Raw genomic sequence first — 16389 nt, forward strand, 5'->3', positions numbered from 1 at the left:
TGTAATTAGAGCAGTAAAAATACATATTTTGTCATACCTGTGGTAAACGGTCTGATATAGCACAGCTTTCAGCCAATCAGCATTCAGGGTCTCGAACCACCCAGTTTATAATGCAAATTAGTGCCTGTCATATGAGTTCCCCTGCAACACCTACCCTAATTAAGGGTTAATTACTATATTACCATATATTTTTCAAATGTGCTCTTTCACAAAAGTTCTGAACCTATATATATTTTACAAAACAGTATATTTTACATTAGTTATCTTGTTATTTTTAATCCCACCCTTCAGCTCCACTCAGCCCATCCCATCGATCTCTGAACACCATCCAGTTTTGATTTGTATTTGGCAATGGGGTTATGGTATGGGCAGGCATAAGCTATGAACAACGAACACAATTGCATTCTCTCTATCGCAATTTGAATGCACAGAGATACCGTGACGAGATCCTGAGGCCCATTGTCGTGCCATTCATCTGCCGTCGTCTCCTCATGGTTCAGCATGATAGTTTATGGTCTCATGTCACACGGATCTGTACACAGTTATTGGAAGCTGAAAATGTCCCAGTTATTTCATGGCCTGCATACTAACCAGACGTCACCCATTTAGCATTTTTGGGATGCTCTGGATTGACATGTATGGCAGCGTGTTCCAGTTCCCGCCAATGTCCAGCAACTTCGCACAGCCATTGCAGAGGAGTGGGACAACATTCCACAGGTCACAATCAACTGCCTGATCAACTTTATGTGAAGGAGATGTGTCGTGCTACATGAGGCAAATGGTGGTCACACCAGAAACTGACTGGTTTTCTGATCCACCCCACCTACATTTTTTAAGGTATCTGTGAACAGATCCATATCTGTATTCCCAATCATGTGAAATTCATAGATTAGGGCCTAATTCATTTATTTCAATTGACTGATTTCCTTACATGAACTGTAACTCAGTATAATCTGTGAAATTGTTGTATGTTGCGTTTATATTTTTGTTCAGTGTAATTAGCTGGATGGCTATAGACATTAGCCCTAAATCATTACCAGTGGTGCAGACCAATTTATTGGTTGCCTATTACAGTTCCCCAAAGCGCAAGAATGAATGCTCTGTCTTCTGTGGAGGCCGCATTGCAGTAAATACTGTACCGCTACTGCAGAGTGACAACACAGAGTATTTTACAAAATTTGGGAGGCGCACAGCTTAGCTGTAAGGAGCTCGATTGTGCCTCCGCAAGCCTCTGGAGGCTAAGCAATTGAGTCACACACTCAGTACGGAGCCTTTGAATGACCAGATCAAGCATAAATTGGCTTTAACCAGCTAACATAATATGTGCTATAGGCTACAGTCAGCGACGACGGAATTACTTTTTGACAGGGGATGCAGGAATTTTTTTCCTGATTTAGATAGGTTTCTGCTTATAATTTCTGTCATTTTAGTAGGGCTATTTGTCAGTCAACTTGTCTATAATTAGATACATGAAGCTTCCATTCAGTCATTATATGTTGCTCTAAAACACTAGTTCTCAATCCTGGTCCTGGGGACCCAAAAGGCTGCACATTTTTGGTTTTTGCCCTAGCACCACACAGCTGATTCATATGATCAACTCATAATGAGGCTTTGATGATTTGAATCAGGTGTGTAGTGGTAGAGTAAAAATAAAAATGTGTAGCCCTTTGGGTCCCCAGGACCAGGATTGAGAACCACTGCTCTGGAAGACTAAGTAAAGCTTTGCTCACCAGAAGAATGGCCTAATTCGATAGAATGAATGCTTCAATGTAAGGCAGTTGACATCTGCAAAGTTATTTTCGTGGAGAAAAGACGTTCAGGTACCAGGGAGAAAATGCATTAACCCCCCCCGGCTAAGATTTTCTGTGCAAAATATTGAAATTATATCAGTTTGACCGATTGTAAGGAAATAGACAACTGTGAAAATGTCCAAACATGTTTCTAATTGTCACGCCCTGATCTGTTTTTCCTGTTCTTGTGATTGTCTCCACCCCCCCAGGTGTCGTTTATTTTCCCCAGTGTATTTGTCCCTGTGTTTCCTGTTTCTCTGTGCCAGTTCGTCTTGTATGTTCAAGTCAACCAGTGTGTTTTTCCCATGCGCCTGCTGTTCTATTCTTTTTTTTCTAATCCTCCCAGTTTCTACCTTTGCATGTTTTTTTCTGGACTCCATTCCTGCCTGCCTGATCTGGTGCAACCAATTACCTTCAGAAGTCACATAAATAGTTAAATAAAGTCCACCTTTGTGAGATCTAAGTGTCACATGATCTGTCACATGATCTCAGTATATATGCACCTGTTCTGAAAGGCCCCAGAGTCTGCAACATCACCAAGGAAGCGGCACCGCCAAGGAAGCAGCACTATGAAGACCAAGGAGCTCTCCAAACAGGTCAGGGACAAAGTCATGGAGAAGTACAGATCAGGGTTGGGTTACAAAAAAATATCTGAAACTTTGAACATCCCACAGTGCACCATTAAATCCGTTATTAAAAAATGGAAAGAATATGGCACCACAACAAACCTACCGAGAGAGGGCCGCCCACCAAAACTCACGGACCAGGCAAGGAGGGCATTAATCAGAGAGGCAACAAAGAGACCAAAGACAACGCTGAAGGAGCTGCAAAGCTCCACAGCGGGGATTGGAATATCTGTCCATAGGACAATTTTAAGCTGTACACTCTACAGAGCTGGGCTTTACAGAAGAGTGTCCAGAAAAAAGCCATTGCTTAAAGAAAAAAATAAACAAGCATGTTTGGTGTTTGCCAAAAGGCATGTGGGAGACTCCCCAAACATATGGAAGAAGGTACTCTGGTCAGATGAGACTAAAATTGAGCTTTTGGGAAAACGCTATGTCTGGCACAAACCCAACACCTCTCATCACCCCCCGAGCACACCCCATCCCCACAGTGAAGCATGGTGGTGGCAGCATGCTGTGGGGATGTTGTTCATCGGCAGGGACTGGGAAACTGGTTAGAATTGAAGGAATGATGGATGGGGCTAAATACAGGGAAATCCTTGAGGGAAACCTGTTTCAGTCTTCCAGAGATTTGAGACGGGGACGGAGGTTCACCTTCCAGCAGGATAATGACCCTAAGCATACTGCTAATGCAACACTTGAGTGGTTTAAGGGGAAACATATAAATGTCTTGGAATGGCCTAGTCAAAGCCCAGACCTCAATCCAATTGAGAATCTGTGGTATGACTTAAAGATTGCTGTATACTTGCAGAACCCATCCAACTTGAAGGAGCTGGAACAGTTTATCCTTGGAGAATGGGCAAAAATCCCAGTAGCTAGATGTGCCAAGCTTATAGAGACATACCAAGAGAGGGAGGGGGGGGGGGTTGAATAGTTATGCACGCTCAAGTTTTCCGTTTTTTGTCTTAAATCTTGTTTGTTCCCAATAAAAAATATTTTACATCTTCAAAGTGGTAGCATGCTATGTAAATCAAATGATACAACCCCCCCAAAAAATATATTTTAATTCCAGGTTGTAAGGCAACACAATAGAACAAATGCCAAGGGGGTGAATACTTTCACAAGTTACTGTAGCTGTGGGAAGTAGGGGTGCTGAAAAATCTGATAAAAAATATATTAATAATCAAATCAATCAAACACACTGGGCCTTTACTAGTATTAGCAGACCAATATAGATGTCTGTAATGCCAGCAACCTTTTTTTTCAGCATCCCAGTTTTGATATAAAAGGTAGTTAAGAAAAGTATAATTAGTAAAGTATAATTAAGAACAGTATCTTGCAAGATTCAATAATTGGAATTGTAAGAGTTGTTGCCCTGTCCCTTTTTCTGTGATTGTCATTCTAATGGAGTCCAGAAAGAACAAAACCTTGTCCTCAAATATTAAAATAAATTGGTGCAAAGTTATGGGCAGACACAAAACATCCACATCAAATATGTTTCTTGATCAAATAACATTGTTGTATTAATATACCATCCTTACAAACCATTTAATATAAATGTACATTACTGGTCATCTAGGTTTGTACCTGTAGACTTTCCATCACCATAAAGAAAAACAATGCACAATACAGTAATTGAGTACATTGAGATGTCAAGTGGTTTTTGATGATGTGGTTCATTTGGTAGAGCATGGTGTTGCAATGCTACGGTTGTGGGTTTGATTCCCACTGGGGACCCGTATGAGAAAAAAATGTATACTACTGTACGTTGCTTTGGATAAGTGCGTCTACTAAAATGGAAAATCAATGAATAGACCATTTCAGTTTTCACATAGAAATAAGTTGCATTTGCAAAGTATTTAAAGAAACTGGCAAACATACATCAAGCAAGTGTTTTATATTCCCAAGTATAATCAGACTAATTGTTTTGTACAGATAATTATCAGATTCAAGTTACAAATGCTGGTCAACACATTTAGTTCACAAAAGTAGTGCAATTGACCTCTACTAGTCCTGTATTAGCGGACCGATATAGAAGTCTTCAGCGCAGGCAAATTATATTTTTTTGTGCACCCCCCTCCCTCTTGCCAAAAAAAATCATAGCACCCCCAAACTACTTCCCACGTCTCTGTTCACATGGATTGGGTTTAATCTAGAAGACATATTTTGGTTGAATGCATTCAGATGTGCAATTAACTAGGTATTCACTTTCTCTATCTTTCTATCTATCTCTCTCTCTATCCACGTTCCCCACACCCTTTCAGTAGTAGAGTCAAAAATTCTGATTATATTTTTCCCCTCCTCACTGTGTCTCAAATGTCTTTCCCAGTTGTGTAAAGTACTACTTAAGTAATTTTTTTGAGTATCTGTACTTTACTGTCTATGTTTTTGACCATTTTTACTTTTACTTCACTACATTCCTAAAGAAAATAATGTACTTTTTACTCCATACATTTTCTCTGACACCCAGAAGCACTCGTTACATTTTGAATGCTTAGCAGAACAGGGAAATGGTCCAAATCATACACTTTTCAAGAGAACATCCCTGGTCATCCCCACTGCCTCTGATCTGGCGGACTCACTAAAGACAAATGCTTTATTTGTAAATTATGTCTGAGCATTGGAGTGTGCCCTTGGCTATGCATAAATGTAAAAAACAAGAAAATTGTGCCATCTGGTTGGTTTGATCTAAGGAATAAGAAATTATTTAAACTTTTTACTTTTGATACTTAAGTATATTTTAGCAATTACATTTACTTTTGATGCTTTAATATATTTAAAACCACATACTTTTAGACTTTTACTCAAGTAGTATTTTACTGGGTGACTTTGGCTTTTACTTGAGTCATTTTATATTAAGGTACAGTATCTTTACTTTTACTGAAGAATGATAATTTAGTACTTTTCCCACCACTGGTCTTTCCTCCTCTCCTCTCTCTCTCTCTCTCTCTCTCTCTCTCTCTCTCTCTCTCTCTCTCTCTCTCTCTCTCTCTCTCTCTCTCTCTCTCTCTCTCTCTCTCTCTCTCTCTCTCTCTCTCTCTCTCTCTCTCTCTCTCTCTGTGACTAACCGTCTGGCTGTTTGTTATCAGGCTGATCCACGGCATCCATGGGGGGACAGATTGGCAGAGCTGTCTAGGCTACAGGGCAGCAGCTGAGCAGACAGGGGTAGCTGATCGCTCCTTGATACACTGGCTCACCGTCACAGCACTCACGTGCAATGCTTTCATTGCCCTGTAAAAGATGCAGCAGCAGCTTCATAGTAATACAGATGTGGGATCTTAAATTGATCACTCTGTTGTTGCTGAGAATCTTCCTGAGCCACAGGAAATGCAGGTGAGTGTCGTGATTACATAAGTTCACTGAAAACCTGCATTAACACATGGTTATATTAACAATATTACACTTTTCATGTAGCCAGCTAATAGCCTGACCACTGATCAAGCAACATTATGGACTAAACATCAAATCCTTCTGCTGCAGGATTATTTTTCTGCGACGAACCGAGTCAAATTAAGATCCTACATACACTACCTGTCAACTTTTAGAACTCCAACTCAATCTTCAAAACTACTTTGAAGAATCTAAAATATATTTTGATTTGTTTGACACTTTGTTGGTTAGTACAATGTAGAAAATTAAAAAAAAAATAAAAACCCTTGAATGAGTAGGTGTGTCCAAACTTTTGACTGGTACTGTATATCATTCCTCACCTCTCCACCTGATAGCTGATGTGTGGTGAGCGTTCTGGCCCAAAAATGGTCTCTGTGCATCACTGAGGTGGGTGCTACACATTGACTGTGGATGAGGTGAGTTTCCCCATACGATGTAAAGCACTTTGAGTACCTCATTTAGTAGAAAAGCGCTATATAAATCCAATAAATTATTATTAATTATTATTATTTGTGTACGTTCACATATATCTCTCTTTTACGCCTGGGAATACTTGGGAACAGATTTACAAAATTAAAATCACTTGGAGCTGATTTTGACAATATTTTAACTCCCAAAAATATATACATTTTGGGGATCAGAAAACTTAGGGGGCCAAATTCGAAAGCGGGCCGCTAGTTGCGGACCCCTGTCCTAAGGGGCAAGCCAAAAAATACTTTTGGAACACTTTTTTTTAAGAGTGTAGTATGACATAACTTTTTGGGTGTTTCGAGTAGCATGGGAGTCATGAATATGAAGCATGGTAATGGGCACATAATTTGTTTGGTCATTTGGGAATGGGAACTGATCATAGATAGATAGAGGACTCTAGTGACCAAAAGCCTGTTTTAGCATGGGCAGCGCCATTGAGGACTTTCAACATTTTGAAGTAGTCAACTAGATGGGACTTCCTATGGATTAAGGAAAGATCACATAATTCCATCCAGGTCACCAGGAGGTATCAGCCAAGAGAGAGAGCCAAAGGACTGACTTGGTTGAAACAATGCTACCGTTTGAAGGGTGGGCAGAGATGAGCACTGACAGGCACTGGCCATGCCCAAGTCCTGTGAATAAGCGCCAGGCCAGACACGCCCACAAGGATACCATGAGTCAGGAGACCAGTCCAATGTGTCAATGTTTTGACCTTTATATGACTTGTGTGGCGGTTTACAATGACATGACCTGGGATCGAACCCCTAACCTTCCAATTTCAGGGCAGACTGTTTAACCACAAGGTCACTGAATGTTTTCTGCAAAAAAATAATACTGCTAATTTAAAACGTATCCGAAGGAGGGAGGATAGAGGAATGCCTAGCGATGGAGTTCAGTATATCTGTGTAAAGAGGACAGTATGTTATCTTCAGAGAAAAGCAACCAGAAACCAAGAACAGATAAAGCCTTTCTGTGACTCTGGGATTATAACTACCTATTTACTCATACTATTTAATTGGTTGGTGATAAAAAAAATTACAAACCTATCTGATTGGACCTGCATGATACTGTAGTATCACTTAACCTTTTGAAATTACAGGGCAGATGTTGATGTACAGTATATAACCCGGAATAGCTATAAACCCATGTGGTGAAATAGTTCAGGTGCTTGCTATAAGCAATATGGTGTAACTGCAGACCGCAATTAGGGGTGTTTTTTGAGGGTTATGGTGTTTCCAGTAAACATTGGTGTGTGGTGTCATTGACACCTTGAATGGGTTGATCACTGAGGTCATTGACATGGGTATGATTCCAGAGTCATTACTGTAAACTGGTCTCGATTTCTATGTTTTTATCGGTGGCGCGATCATCATTCATACAGAGCTATTTAGCTATTTAGTCACTTTCAGATGAGGCGTGGCTCTAGAGTTACTGTCATTATTATTGGCTGATTACATTTTAGAACCTGGATTTAACTGCTGTAGGCTAGTTGGTAGTGGAATGACAGGGAGACAGACACACAGACGTGAGAATCCGTCTCATTTCTGGCACAGGATGTTGTTGGAGAGTCATGCATTCTTACTTTCTATTTCTAAACCACCATGCCTGCATGCATGTGAGTCTGTCTGTTTGTCTGTCTCTGTCTGTCTGTCCATTCATCTGTTTTCTAAGTGGATAGGTGTGTTAGGCAAGCCTAGAAGTAGTTTATTGCTATACTAGGGCTGGATTCAATCTGTATTGTGGAAGTATCGCAGAAGATCTATGTTATAGCTACATTTAAATTTAAAGACAATGTTCCAGCATTCGCAGAGACTGCATTCACGGTAAATGCTGCATATCTTCCACGATACTTGCGTGATACAGATTGAATCCAGCCCTAAACCAATGTAAACGTGATCAAAATGGGAAGCGGTAAATAAATGAATGACTAACATACTGGCAAAACTAGTCATCATTAAGATTCACATTTGCGCAAACATTTACTTTGTTACAGTGCTATTATGCCCTAACTTAGATGGTGACTTTCCTTGGGCTTAGCCAAATGAGAATGTCCTAAGTCTCAAGGTCTGTTTCGGAGGTCCAGTGCAAAGGGTCTTTGTGAAGAAACTTTGAGCTAATGGCTATTTTCTCCCCTGTGTATTCGTAGTACTGTCCCTTACAGCCAGGCAGTTCCAATAACTATAGTGAGCAGACCAAGACATTTGTCAATACTGTATGTAAACAGCCCACATGAACAAATACTACAGTTTACTATAGAATACTATTGTACTTACTGTAGAATTCTGTAGCAAACTGTAGTATACTGAAGAATACTATAGTATACGCTGTAGTATACCTCAATCATGTGTAGTACTTACTATAGAATGTTGTAGTATACTGTATAACACTATAGTAAATGATACAGTATACTACATTGCAAAAAAACACTACAGTAAATACTACAGTAATGTTTGCAAAATCACTAGTCTGCAAAAAATACTACAGTATTTAATGTGGATATACCCTGCCCATTCCCCTCTCTATATTCCAATTTGTGCCACCCATAAGTGAGAAACCTACATGCCAAGTATAGACCATATATTGTGCTCCCTACAGGATATTAAAAGAGCAGAAGCTCTGACGTGTCCATTCAGACCACAGTCCTACATATCCTAAATGCTCTTTGAATATTTTGCCCAGTAGGTCTCCTCAAGGACAAAGTTCTCACTGCTATGTCAAAGATAATAAACACTACAGTAAATACTACAATATACTACAGTCTGCAAAAACACTACAGTAATTACTATAGTATATAGATACTACAGTTTTTTCCCCATACTACAGTATTTATACTACACTTTTTCCATTCACTCGCTACGTTGTGTCCTGTCCCAACAGAAAGTGACTCTTTTCGGTGGAAATCCCCAAGGGATTCTCAAAGGAGATTGTTTCCTGAAGCAGGAGTCTGGAATGCAGCAAACAAGTCTGGGCTCCCATTGGAATGTACACCTACTCCCATTTATATGCACACGCAGACACAAGCGTGCATGTACATGTACACACACATATACACACACTTGAAAACAGGTGGACACAAATGCATGTGTAGGAACACACACACACACACACACACACACACACACACACACACAGAGAATCTACATACATCCATAATGTGTTTACTTTCATATTTCTATTTGGTAAATTGCACATTTGCATATTCCTCTTTGTCTGCGACTTTATCTGTCTGTGCGTGTGAAATTGCAAACGCATCGTGTAAAATTGCCCACACAAAAAAATAGAACTGGGTCAAATGTATAAACAACTCCAGCAGAGAGCTTGACATAAGATGAGTGTGTTCACATGAACAGATACAAGACGCCCACCTCCCCGCCACGCTAACCCCCTAAACACCTCTCATCCCATGTATTTAAACAACAGTTCCAGTGGGAATACACAGGTAGCCATTAATGCTCAAACATTTTTTACAGCAACACTGTTCAGGGCCCAGCCTCATACTTCTCATGATCATAAATACATCAGACGTGTTGATGTTCTAGGGGAACTAAGCCACAGACAGAGAGCAGCAAAGAGACACCAGTTAAGAAAGAAACCGGTCACGTCACCCTAACCCCCCACAGTGGCCTACCCCTAATCTTACTATGCTCCATATATCACAATATGCTTTACTGTGGGATGAGGTCACTTTGCCGTAATGCACCCTGCTTTGTATTGTTCTTCCCACTGGATGTTTCCCTCAGAGCCCCTGGGGCATGCTGGGAATATAAATGAAGTAGCTGAGCTGCCCATAATTCTCAGGCATCCTGACTCAACAAGGGGTCTACTGCATTTCAGCCGTTCCAGAAAGAGATTCTCAAGAGGAGAGAGAGAGAGAGAGAGAGAGCGAGAGAGAGCCAAAGATTTTTTTTTCACTCCCTGATCAGTCTCTTTGTGCTTGTCTCCACCCTCCTCCAGGTGTCACCCATCTTCCCCATTATCCCGACTATTTATATCTGTGTTCTCTGTTTGTCTGTGGCCAGTTCGTTTTGTTTCGTCAGGCCTACCAGCGGTTTTCCCTCTGCTCCTGTCTCTCATTTTGTTCCTGTTTCCTAGTTTTCCCGGTGTTGACCTCTCTGCCTGCCCTGTCCCTGAGCCTGCCTGTCGTCTTGTACCTTTGCCCCACTACTCTGGATTACCGACCTCTGCCTGACCTGACCCTGAGCCCGCCTGCTGTTCCTGTGTCTTACACCCTCTCTGGATTATAGACCCCTGCCTGCCTTGACCTGTCGTTTGCCTGCCCCTGTTGTAATAAACATTATTACTTCGACAGTCTGCATTTGGGTCTTACCTTAAACATGATATACTTGGGTGAAACAGAGCAAGGAAGATAAATTAGTGTAAGAAAGATTAAAAAGATAGACTACTAGGTCAAATCAAATTTTATTTATTTATTATTTATTTATTTATTTATTTATATGTCACATACACATGGATAGCAGATGTTAATGTGAGTGTAGCAAAATGCTTGAGCTTCTAGTTCCAACCATGCAGTAATATCTAACAAGTAATCTAACCTAACAATTTCACAACAACTACATTATACACACAAGTGTAAAGGAATGAATAAGAATATGTACAGAAAAATATATGAATGAGTGATGGCCGAACGGCATAGGCAAGATGCAAAAGATGGTATAGAGTACAGTATATACATATGAGATTAGTAATGTATGGTATGTATACATTATATAAAGTGGCATTGTTTAAGTGGCTAGTGATACATTTATTACATCTTATTTTTCCATTATTAAAGTAGCTAGAGGTGAGTCAGTATGTTGGCAGCAGCCACTCAATGTTAGTGGTGGCTGTTTAACAGTCTGATGGCCTTGAGATAGAAGCTGTTTTTCGGTCTCTTGGTCCCAGCTTTGATGCACCTGTACTGACCTCGCCTTCTGGATGATAGCAGGGTGAACAGGCAGTGGCTCGGGTGGTTGTTGTCCTTGATGATCTTTTTGGCCTTCCTGTGACATAAAGTGGTGTAGGTGTCCTGGAGGGCAGGTAGTTTTCCCCCGGTGATGCGTTGTGCAGACCTCACTACCCCCTGGAGAGCCTTACGGTTGTGGGCGGAGCAGGCGGTGATACAGCCCAACAGGATGCTTTCAATTGTGCATCTGTAAAAGTTTGTGAGTGTTTTTGGTGACAAGCCAAATTTCTTCAGCCTCCTGAGGTTGAAGAAGCACTGCTGCGCCTACTACACCACGCAGTCTGTGTGGGCGGACCATTTCAGTTTGTCCGTGATGTGTATGCCGAGGAACTTAAAACTTTCCACCTTCTCCACTACTGTCCCGTCGATGTGGATAGGGGGCTGCTCCCTCTGCTGTTTCCCGAAGTCCACGATCATCTCCTTTGTTTTGTTGACATTGAGTGTGAGGTTATTTTCCTGACACCACACTCAGAGGACCCTCACCTCCTCCCTGTAGATCGTCTCGTCATTGTTGGTAATCAAGCCTACCACTGTAGTGTCGTCTGCAAACTTGATGATTGAGTTGGAGCCGTGCATGGCCACGCAGTCATGGGTGAACAGGGAGTACAGGAGAGGGCTGAGAACGCACCCCTGTGGGGCCCCAGTCTTGAGGATCAGCGGTGGTGATGTTGTTACCTACCCTCACCACCTGGGGGCGGCCTGTCAGGAAGTCCAGGACCCAGTTGCACAGGGAGGGGTCAAGACCCAGGGTCTCGAGCTTAATTACGAATTTGGAGGTTACTATGGTGTTAAATGCTGAGCTGTAGTCGATGAACAACATTCTTACATAGGTTTTCCTCTTGTCCAGATGGGTTAGGGAAGTGTGCAGTGTGATTGTGATTGCGTCGTCTGTGGACCTATTGGGGCGGTAAGCAAATTGGAGTGGGTCTAAGGTGTCAGGTAGGGTGGAGGTGATATGGTCCTTGACTAGTCTCTCAAAGCACTTCATGATGATGGAAGTGAGTGCTACGGGGCGATAGTCATGTAGCTCAGTTACCTTAGCTTTCTTGGGAACAGGAACAATGGTGGCCCTCTTTAAGGATGTGGGAACAGCAGACTGGGATAAGGATTGATTGACTATGTCCGTAAACACACCAGCCAGCTGGTCTGCGCATGCTCTTAGGACGCGGCCCGGGGATGCCGCCTGGGCCTTTAGCCTTGCGAGGGTTAACATGTTTACATTTTTTACTCACGTTGGCTGCAGTGAAGGAGATCCCGCAGGTTTTGGTAGCGGGCCGTGTCAGTAGCACTGTATTGTCCTCAAAGCGAGCAAAGAAGTTGTTTAGTTTGTCTGGTAGCAAGACATCGTGGTCCGCGACGGGGCTGGTTTTTCTTTTGTAGTCCATGATCGAATGTAGACCCTGCCACATACCTCTCGTGTCTGAGCCGTTGAATTGTGACTCTACTTTGTCTCTATACTGACACCTAGCTTGTTTTCATTGCCTTGCGGAGGGAATAGCTACACTGTTTGTATTCGGTCATGTTTTCCGGTCACCTTGCTCTGATTTGCACTTTCAGTTTTACGCGAATGCTGCCATCAATCCACCGTTTCTGGTTGGGGAATCTTTTAATAGACTCTGTGGGTACAACATCACCGATGCACTTGCTAATAAACTCGCTCACCGAATCAGTGTATTCATCAATGTTGTTGTTCGACGCTATGCGGAACATATCCCAGTCCACGTGATCGAAGCAATGTTGAAGCGTGGAATCCAATTGGCCTGACCAGCGTTGAACAGACCTGAGCACGGGTGCTTCCTGTTGTAGTTTCTGTCTATAGGCTGGGAGCAACAAAATGGAGTCGTGGTCAGCTTTTCTGAAAGGAGGGCGGGGGAGGGCTCTATACGCATCGCGGAAGTTAGAATAACAATGATCCAGGGTTTTGCCAGTTCAAGTCGCGCAATCGATATGCAGGGAGACTTGTTTTCAGATTAGTCTTGTTAAAATCCCCAGCTACAATAAATGTTGCCTCAGGATACGTTGTTTCCAGTTTACATAGTCAAATGAAGTTCTTTCAGGGTGTAACACTCGTCGTCGGTGGAAGGAAGAGTGGACCAAAGCGCAGCGTGGAAAGTGTTCATGATATTTATTTTCAAGAAAAACAAAAGCGAACAGTTCCGTCAGGCACAGACACTAAACAGAAAATAACACCCCACAAAACCCAAACGGAAAATCACAACTTATATATGATCCCCAATCAGAGACAACGATAGACAGCTGCCTCTGATTGGGAACCACACTCGGCAAAACAACAAAGAAATAGAAAACATAGATTTTCCAACCCGAGTCACACCCTGAACTAACCAAACATAGAAAATAAATAAGGATCTCTAAGGTCAGGGCGTGACAGTGCCCCCCCCCCCCCCCCCCCCCCCCCCCAAAGGTGCGGACTCCGGCCGCAAACCTGACGCAGACCCCGCTCTGCTTTAGGGTCCCCCAACTTCGGTGGCGCCTCCGGTGCTGGGATCGTCGCCGGGACCTCCGGACCGTAGATCGGCGCTGCAAGCTCTTGACTGGGGACCGTTGCTGGAGGCTCCGGACTGGGGAACGTCGCTGGAGGCTCCATACCGGGGACCGTCGCTGCAGGCTCCGGACTGGGGACCGTCGCTGCAGGCTCTGGACTGGGGACTGTTGCTGGAGGCTTCTTACGTGGAGTCGGAACAGGTCTCACCGGACTGAGGCAACCTACTGGAAGCCTGGTACGTGGAGCTGCAACAACGCGTCCTGGCTGGATACCCACTTTAGCTCGGTGAGTGTGGAGAGCTGGCACAGGACGCACTGGGCTAAGAAGGCGCACTGGCGGCATAGTGCGTATAGCTGGCGCAGGATATACTGGGCCGTGGAGGCGCACTGGAGGTCTGGGGCGTAGAGCTGGCACAACGCGTCCTGGCTGAATACCCACTCTAGCACGGCAACTGCGGGGAGCTTGCACAGAGCGCACCGGGCTGTGGATGGCACGGTGCGCAGAACCGGAAAACGTGGCACTTGAACCGTGACCAACTCCTCATTGTATTTACCCCTTAATTCCGCTCGCCAACCCGTGTGCCTCCGCCCAAAAAAATTTTTGGGGGCTGCCTCTCGTGCTTCCGTCGTTGAGCTAACTTTAACTTTAACTCTTTGTATAGTTGCCGTTCCGCTCTCGCTGCCTCCATCTGCTCCTTGGATGGCAATACTCCCCGGCCCGTGTCCAGGGTCCTCCTCCAGGATTTCCTCCTATGTCCAGTTCTCCTGGCCACGCTGCTTGGTCCTTTTTTGGTGGGGTGTTCTGTAACGCCTCTCGTCGAAAGGAGTGGACCAAAGCGCAGTGTGGAAAGTGTTCATGATATTTATTTTCAAGAAACACTTATAAAAAACATAAAAAATTAAAATAACTAAAGCGAAAAGTTCCTTCAGGCACAGACACTAAACAGAAAATAACACCCCACAAACCCCAAACGGAAAATCACACCTTATAAATGATCCCCAATCAGAGACAACGATAGACAGCTGCCTCTGATTGGGAACCACACTCGGCAAAACAACAAAGAAATAGAAAACATAGATTTTCCCACCCGAGTCACACCCTGACCTAACCAAACATAGAGAATAAATGAGGATCTCTAAGGTCAGGGCGTGACACAGGGCCGTCGATGTGTCTGCATGGGGGGAAATATATGCGACTGTGATTATGATGGAAAATAATTATCTTGGTAGACACTGCGGTCGGCATTTGATTTTAAGGAATTCTAAGTCAGGTAAACAAAAGGACTGAGTTCCTGTATGTTGTTATGATCACACCACGTCTCGTTAATCATAAGGCATACACCTCCGCCCTTCTTCTTACCAGAGAGATGCTTGCTTCTGTCGGAGCAATGCGTGAAGAAACCAGGTGACTGTACAGACTCTGATAGCGTGTCTCGAGTGAGCCATGTTTCCGTGAAACAAAGAACGTTACAGTCTCTTATGTCTCTCTGGAAGGCAACCCTTGCTCGGATTTCGTCAAGAGACTGGACATTGGCGAGTAGTATGCTCGGGAGCGGTGCGCAATGTGCCCGTCTACGGAGCCTGACCAGAAGACCGCTCTGTCTGCCCCTTCTGCGGCGCCATTGTTTTGGGTCGCTGGCTGGGATCCGATCCATTGTCCTGGGTAATGGACCAAACAGAGGATCCGTTTCGGGAAAGTCATATTCCTGGTCGTAATGTTGGTTATACTCTTTAACTGTCTTATATTATACAGATTTAACATTTGTAAAACTTCTGAGCCCTCTTTTTTTGGAGTGGGTAAATTGAAAAGGATGGACAATGTGCGTGTGCACCCTGGACCTATAGCACCCTGTCTGGCTGTCTGGCTGCCGCCTCATCTGTCACAATTATTCTTTCTATTCTATTATTTTATTCTTCACAACCAATATACATCACTTTATCTTTTTAGTCAATGGCACAAACACATATACAGATACTCAGACACAAAGGGCAAAGTTTTTAAAGAGAAACCGTTAACAGATTTCATTAGCACTCTTGGATACTAGTATTGGTTTAGCTAATTAGGGTCAGTAAGGGCACAACTGATCAGTGGTCAATAGAGGTGCTTTACTGTCCAGACACTTGGAAGTAGTTAACAAGATACAGTATACTGTCTGGTCTGGGTGACACTTGAAAACCATTGCCACAGTGGCCCTTGTACAATCATCATGTGAGATAGAATAAGCTATTATAAACTATTTGGGAGATGTCATTTGACATTTGAAAGAGGGCAGACATCTGCATCCAGACTGAAAGAAGCAACACTGCAATACCAAACCTCAGCAATTTCCCAACCAGTGACTTTCCACTTAAATAATTACTCAGGCAAATCAGGGGCAGAGTTACACCACACAGGCAGGACGGAATGGAAAATGCCGTCTGTAATCTCTTTCACACTCTTGCTCTCTCCCTGGGAGGTGTGTGTGTGTGTGTGTGTGTGTGTGTGTGTGTGTGTGTGTGTGTGTGTGTGTGTGTGTGTGTGTGTGTGTGTGTGTGTGTGTGTGTGTGTGTGTGTGTGTGTGTGTGTGTGCGCACCCTTGAAGCTGGTAGACATTAACCTCATAGCGAGACAGCGCCAGCCTGACATATGAAGGGTAAAAGTTGAACATGT

General features: G+C 43.2%; 1 long non-coding RNA gene across 2 annotated transcripts in view; it reads left to right on the top strand.

The window, feature by feature from the left end:
• The window catches only part of LOC139367331 (uncharacterized), a 62579-nt gene extending 51999 nt beyond the window's left edge, over positions 1-10580 (top strand). Inside the window, exons 2-3 of one of the 2 annotated variants that reach the window (XR_011626862.1) lie at positions 5503-5746; positions 10367-10580. This is a non-coding gene — a long non-coding RNA (uncharacterized lncRNA). The remainder of the gene's footprint in view (positions 1-5502; positions 5747-10366) is intronic. The other variant, XR_011626863.1, reaches the window with a different exon arrangement.
• Positions 10581-16389: the final 5809 nt, after the last annotated feature.

The sequence above is a fragment of the Oncorhynchus clarkii genome, chromosome 2 (assembly GCF_045791955.1).
Source record: "Oncorhynchus clarkii lewisi isolate Uvic-CL-2024 chromosome 2, UVic_Ocla_1.0, whole genome shotgun sequence".
NCBI classification, from domain to species: Eukaryota; Metazoa; Chordata; class Actinopteri; order Salmoniformes; family Salmonidae; genus Oncorhynchus; species Oncorhynchus clarkii.